At 47.6% G+C, this 6,329-nt stretch overlaps 1 pseudogene; it reads right to left on the minus strand.

Moving 5' to 3' along the window:
* Positions 1–4,262: 4,262 nt before the first annotated feature.
* LOC148117811 (large ribosomal subunit protein eL32 pseudogene) lies at positions 4,263–4,887 on the minus strand (annotated as a pseudogene).
* Between the last annotated feature and the right edge of the window lie 1,442 nt (positions 4,888–6,329).

Consider the following 6,329-nt stretch of genomic DNA (forward strand, 5'->3'; position numbering starts at 1 on the left):
ACTCCTCTGGGAGAGCCTGTGGCCGCTGAGAGTCTTGGAGATCTTCCGGGTGTCGTCCTAGATGGGGTAGATGCTAGCGTGGATCTACTCAAGACCTGACTGTGAGCCTGGATGGTAGTGAAGCTAGTCAGTCTGGGCCACCCACCTCAGGCAAGAGGGTGGAGTCAGCTCCCCTACAAGCTTGTCCTCGGGGTGGGTTTATCATGGCCTGTGGTGAGGGATGGGGGGGGCATCTCTCCAGCTTGCAGGGGCCAGTTTTCTTGCTGCAGTTTCCGGTGAGAGGCAAGGCCAGCTTTCCCAGAGCCGGCGAAGGGTGTGGCCGACTCAGCCTGGCCCTCTGATTTTATCTTGCATGGTTCCTAGGGCTTCCTGAGGTGACACAGGCCACAGACACCAACTTGTTCCCAGCTGTTGCTAGGCCACGAATTTAGACATGGCCTTCAGCAGCCGCTTGAACCTAGCCGACATCCTGGCTCTGGGTAGAGGGAGTGGCCACTTGGGTGGCAACGGTTGTGGTCCTAACCTTAGGCCTCTGTGTGATCTTTGGTGTCAATTAAGGACCTGGACTTAAGCACAGACCCCAGTCATGGTAGAACCATGGACCCCAACATAGTCCGCGACAGTGGCTGGGTCTGGATGTCACCACTGCCCCAGCGGCAGTATGGCCCTGATACCAACATGTCCCTTGATCTCTGTTGTCTATACTGGCTTCGATGGTAACAGGTACATGGGACCTCACACAGACCGTGACTGCAGTAGGGTCACGGACCCTGACATGGGCCTCAGCTGCAGCTCTGGCCCGGAGGACATCATGACATTGAGTAGCTGGCCACTCAGATCACGATGCATCCTGGCCCTCAGACTTCTACCTGGACTCAGGCGGCTGGGCGTCCTCATGGCCCTTAGTGGGTGACAGGAGCCCCATCCACTGGACTGTTAGTGGGTATATTTTTAAATTATATAGGCTCTTAACTAGTCTGTGTCATTTAGTATAATGGATTATATCTGCCCTCCACCTTGTGTGTGTGTGTGTGTGTGCGTGTGCGTGTGCGTGGGTGGGTGTGTGTGTGTATGTGTAAGTAGAGGCAAAAGGTGTCTTTCTCAAACATTCACCTTTTTGGGAGGAGGGGGAAGACTCTCTCTTTGATCCTTGGGCTCACCAGTTTGGGCAGACTGGTGGTCAACTCCAGGGATCCTCTTGTCTCGGTTTCCCAGCACTAGTCTGGCAGATGTGTACCAATTTGTGCCAGTGTGTACCAATGTGTACCAGTGTGTGTGCCAGTGTGTACCAATGTGTACCAATGTGTGTCAATGTGTGCCAATGTGTACCAATGTGAACACTAGGTACCTGAACTCAAGTTCTCATGTTTGTGTGGCAAGTGCTTCACCCACTGAGCTGTCTCCACAGCCCCACACTGGGGTGAAAACCTCCAGAACCCTACAACTCTTACATTCCAGTGTCCATAAAAACAGCACCTGGAACGGCACCAGGTGCTTGTGCCTGCTCGCACCGCAGCTGCAGTGGCTTCTGCATGCTCAGGCAGCCGACAGCCAAGCCTGGAAAACGCTTCCCTGGGCGGCCTTGTGAGGGCCACAGGGACCTGCAAAGGCCTCTCTAATCTCTGCAGTTTACCAAAGACACCTTCCTTATTGTGCAAATTCCTTGGCTTCCTTTAGTAGCACAAATTTCTCCTACAGTAAAAGCCTCTGTTGCTTTAAATGAGTGCCCTTTATGGCCAGATTATATATTTTTTTACATATTCATGTTCCATGTTTTACTCCAAATCCTAACTGTAAGTCAGCGACAGGATGTTGGAGCCCACAACAGTGAATGTGCAGATGAGAGAACAGCATTTTAGGCCGGGAGAGAGGAAAACTTCCTGTGGCCGCCAACCAAAGGCTGCCAACAATAACCATCGTACTCCGCTCTGTTGTGTTGTCTTGAAATCTGCTCTGCCGAATTAGTTAATCCATTACTTTAAAATTCAGCCTCACTCAAACTTTCGAGACCTTGGCAAAATGTAGACAAAGTCTTTGGTGGAATGTAATGTGAACGGCCTCCAGTCTAATTCCTAGTGCAGCCCTTGCTGCCATCTGAAGCCCCACACATAGTATTGTCCACATCTCCTGCACCACTGTTCCGAGTTTCCACCTGACTCATCCACTGAGTTCTGTTCAGCGGTCTAGGACTTCTGCTCCACACTGCAGACTATTCTGAAGTCTCCGGCAAGCCAGTTCCAATATGCGAAGAACCATATGGTTGGTCGCATTTAGTCACAGCAACAATGCCATTTCTCTGGCACCAACTTTTTTGTTAGTCATCTTTTGTCAGTATCATCAAAATACCTGACAGAAACAAGGGAGGAATGATCTTCAGCCCATGAATGGTGTTGTCAGAAACTGTTGACTTCTCAGTGTAGACCAGGTATATCCTACAAAGATCTGCCCCTAGTAACAGACTTCAGCCCCACCTCTTAAAGGTACCACATGGTCCCCAACAGCACCCCCCCCCCCCCGCCACACACACACAGGAGAGCAAGCGCTCAAAACAGAGGCCTGTCGGAGACATTCAGATTCAAATCAAGCCTCCTGGGTGAGATAAAATCTACATGTGTACATCACATGGTCTCCTAGATTCCAGTTCATTCTGTACAATGTCCTCAGTGGATTCACTGCAGTGTAGATGTGGTCTCAATGTTGTTTCAACTCCCCAGTTGCTTCCTTGACCCTTCAAAAAGAATCTTCCCCAGCTGTAACTAGAGAGAATACTAACAATTTCTCTAAATGCCCAAGGCACTCCCCATTAAAATCCAACTTCTGGGGTAACTGTTCTCTTTAAAGTGGTTATAAAGCTCTGTTTTTTCATCACAGGGATATTGTTTGATATAGAAAACATCTAGAAACATGAATGACTACATCTGCTTTTTAATATTTTGGCCTATGCACCTCTGGAATTGGAAAACTAGTTCCATTATTGTTTGCTTACCTTTGCTGTTTTATGGAACACAATGATATGAAGCTGGTAATATATTTGTATTTTTGCCTCTGGCTTGTCAGATGAAATATTTTCACATAAGTACCCTCCTACATTAATATAAAATCTTTGTAAGCTTTTAGCAACTGATACCGAACTTTTTGCCCTTTAAGGCAGTACTGCCAATTTCTGTTTTTTAAACATCTGATCCCACATAAAGAAGGCTGGAAACAAAAAGTGCCTAGTCCTGGCGACCTCCTTCATTTCCTGCCCAACTAGAAATTCGAGTCCCAGAGTTATTTTTTTCTTCTGGACACTTCAAATCCCTCAGTTGTTAAAACTACTTTTCAATGCAGTTCTGAGTATTAAATAAGATACTTGGCAGCAAATCCCTTCATATTTGGGCAGATGAGCAGCTCTCCCATGAGGTAAGCATCCTTCCCTTCACCAGGACTCCTACACAGCCAAGCAAGAGCCAGCCTGTCCCAGGGAAGCCGATCAGTGGGGGAAGTAAGGGCTGCTCAGGTAAGCCCTTGCTCAACTGCCTGGCTTAGCAGAGTGACAGAAGTAGGGGCCTCTTCTCCAGCCTCCAAATGGCGTTTCTTCTCTAACCTGCTATTTAAATTTACACTAACATGGATTTTTCAATCACTCCAGCTTTCACAGTTGAGAGCCTTATAAGAGAACTTTTAATAAGCACCTATGGGATCAGTCCTGAAATGGTGAATTATTTTCTACTTACACAAAACTCCTCTTCAGAGACAGAAAGTAAGGAACAGGTGAGAGTGGAATAGAAAGAGGCCCAAGAAAAAAAGCCTCCTGTGCTATCCAGTCGACCCATCCCACTTCTGTTTAGGGCTGTGTAATTGTAGCGGGCAAACTATGATCTATTCTATACCTGCTTGGCAGAGACTGGGTCAGAGGATCCAAGGGAAGTCTTTGCATAAGTCATTCTGTGTTGTACGGAGGCTGCTTGTTCGTTTCCCAGCCACTCAGACTCCCAAAGTAATCACACAGAAACCATACTAATTGAAATACTGTTTGGCCAATAGCTTAAGCGTATTTCTGGCTAACTCATATCCTAAACTAACACATCTCCATTAATCTGTATATCGTCATGTGGTTTACTAGTGTAAAGTTCTGTCTGGCGTCTGTCTCCGGCAGGGTCTACATGGCTTCTCCTTGACTCTGCCTTCTTTCTCCCAGCATTCGATTTAGTTTTCCCTGCCTAGCTCTGTTCTACCCTATCACAGGCCCAAAACAGCTTTTTTTTTTTTTTAGATATTTATGATTTTATTTATTTACTTTTCTATTTAATTTTTTTTTGCAGTTTTTGTGGTTTTATTTAAACACAAATAAAACACGCATGCAAGCCATCTCCTCATTCTCTTCCCTGCGTAGCCTGGCGTTGGGACTGGTGACGCTGAAGGCCAGCTGTGCTGCTCTTTCTATGATGGCTTCTCGGTTCTTGGAGGAAACATTGTGAGCAATCTCAGCACAGTAAGATTTGTTGCACATCAGCAGCACCTCCAGCTCCTTGACGTTGTGGACCAGAAACTTCCGGAAGCCACTAGGCAGCATGTGTTTGGTTTTCTTGTTGCTCCAGTAACCAATGTTGGGCATCAGGATCTGGCCCTTGAATCTTCTCCCCACCCTGTTGCCAATACCTCTGGGTTTCCGCCAGTTTCGCTTAATCTTGACATATCGATCTGACTGGTGCCGAATGAACTTCTTGGTCCTCTTTTTGACGATCTTCAGCTTCACCAGAGGTCAGAGGGCAGCCATGATGCCGCAAAGGAGATGGCAGCCACCTCGCAGGTAGCGCCTAGGAAGAAGGAAGCTTCTATTTAATTTTTTAAAAATTATTAGTTCTTTGAGAATTTCATTCAATGTGTTTTGATCGTTTCCACCCTTCAACTCCTCCTATATCCACACCCCTTCCCTACCCAACCAAATCTGTATCATTCTTTTTATTATTTATTTATTTATTAAAAATTTCCACCTCCTCCCCGCTTCCTTCTCCCTCCCCCTCCTCCCCTCCTCCTCCCTCTCTAGTCCTAAGCAGTCAGGATTCCCTGCCCCGCGGGAAGTCCAGGGTCCTCCCTTCTCCATCCAGGTCTACAAAGGTGAGCATCCAAACAAAACCAGGCTCCCACAAAGTCAGTCCATGTGGTAGAATCAAAACCCAGTGCCTTTGTCCTTGGCTTCTCAGTCAGCGCCCATTGATAGCCACATTCAGAGGGTCCAGTTTGATCACATGCTCCATCACTCCCAGTCCAGCTGGCCTTGGTGAGCTCCCATTAGATCAGTCCCACCGTCTCAGTGGGTGGATGCACCCCTCATGGTCCTGACTTCCTTACTCATGTTTTCCCTCCTTCTGCTCTTCATTTGGACTTTGGGAGCTCAGCCCAGTACTCCAGTGTGGGTCTCTGTCTCTATCTCCATCCATCACCAGATGAAGGTTCTATGGAGATATGCAAGGTATTCATCAGTGTGGCTATGGGACAAGGCCAGTTCAGGCACCCTCTCCTCCACTGCCCAAGAAACAATCTGGGGATCTCTCCTTGGACCTAGGAACCCCTCTAGAGTCAAGACAGCTTCTTTATTAAACAATGGTATTCACAGCACACAGAGGGGAACCCCACATCAATTCTGTCTTTTTTCCAGGCCTCGAGTTAGCTTCCCTTTTACCTGGTTGCAAGGCTGATAGAATCCAGGGTAGTCAGCTGATCCTGCCTACCTAAGACTTGGCCAGATTCCCTATGTCATACTAACACTGCAGCTTTTCCACCCACTGTGCCTCCTGGACACACTTGGGCATGCTCCTGCTGGCCTGTGAGTCACGATAGCGCTTTCAGAGAGGTGCTGACTGCAAGCTGCACTCTGGCTTTATTTGAGATCCCGGAAGTCAAGGAGGTATAGCACACACAATGGCCACGCTAAGAGGCAGAACCTTGGGCCAGAACTACTGCTTCTCTTGGGACCGCCATTTCCTCAACTCTAAAGACTGTCCCTGGACTCTTATTAAAGCAGTTATCCTTAAGAACGGAGCAGGATGTGGCAAGAAAGTTTAGGGCCACTGTCAGAACCATCTTCACGTCTTAGGGGGTTCCAGTTCCTTCTCTAGCTGCTCTGGTCTGTCTCCTCCCTTTCTTAGCTTCCATCTTGCACCTTGTATGTAGCCCTGCTTGTTTATGGGCTCATCACATCACTCTCCTGGGAACCCCTAACCACTGCAGCCCCGCATATGCTTCTTGTTTGAATTCCAAAGAAAAAAACAGTGTTGGGGATTGAACTGTGTCCCTCAAAAAACACATGCTCAATTTCTAACCCCTGGGGATAATAAGCCAGACAT

This window comes from Myodes glareolus, chromosome 25, assembly GCF_982192425.1.
Source record: "Myodes glareolus chromosome 25, mMyoGla1.1, whole genome shotgun sequence".
Classification (NCBI taxonomy): Eukaryota; Metazoa; Chordata; class Mammalia; order Rodentia; family Cricetidae; genus Myodes; species Myodes glareolus.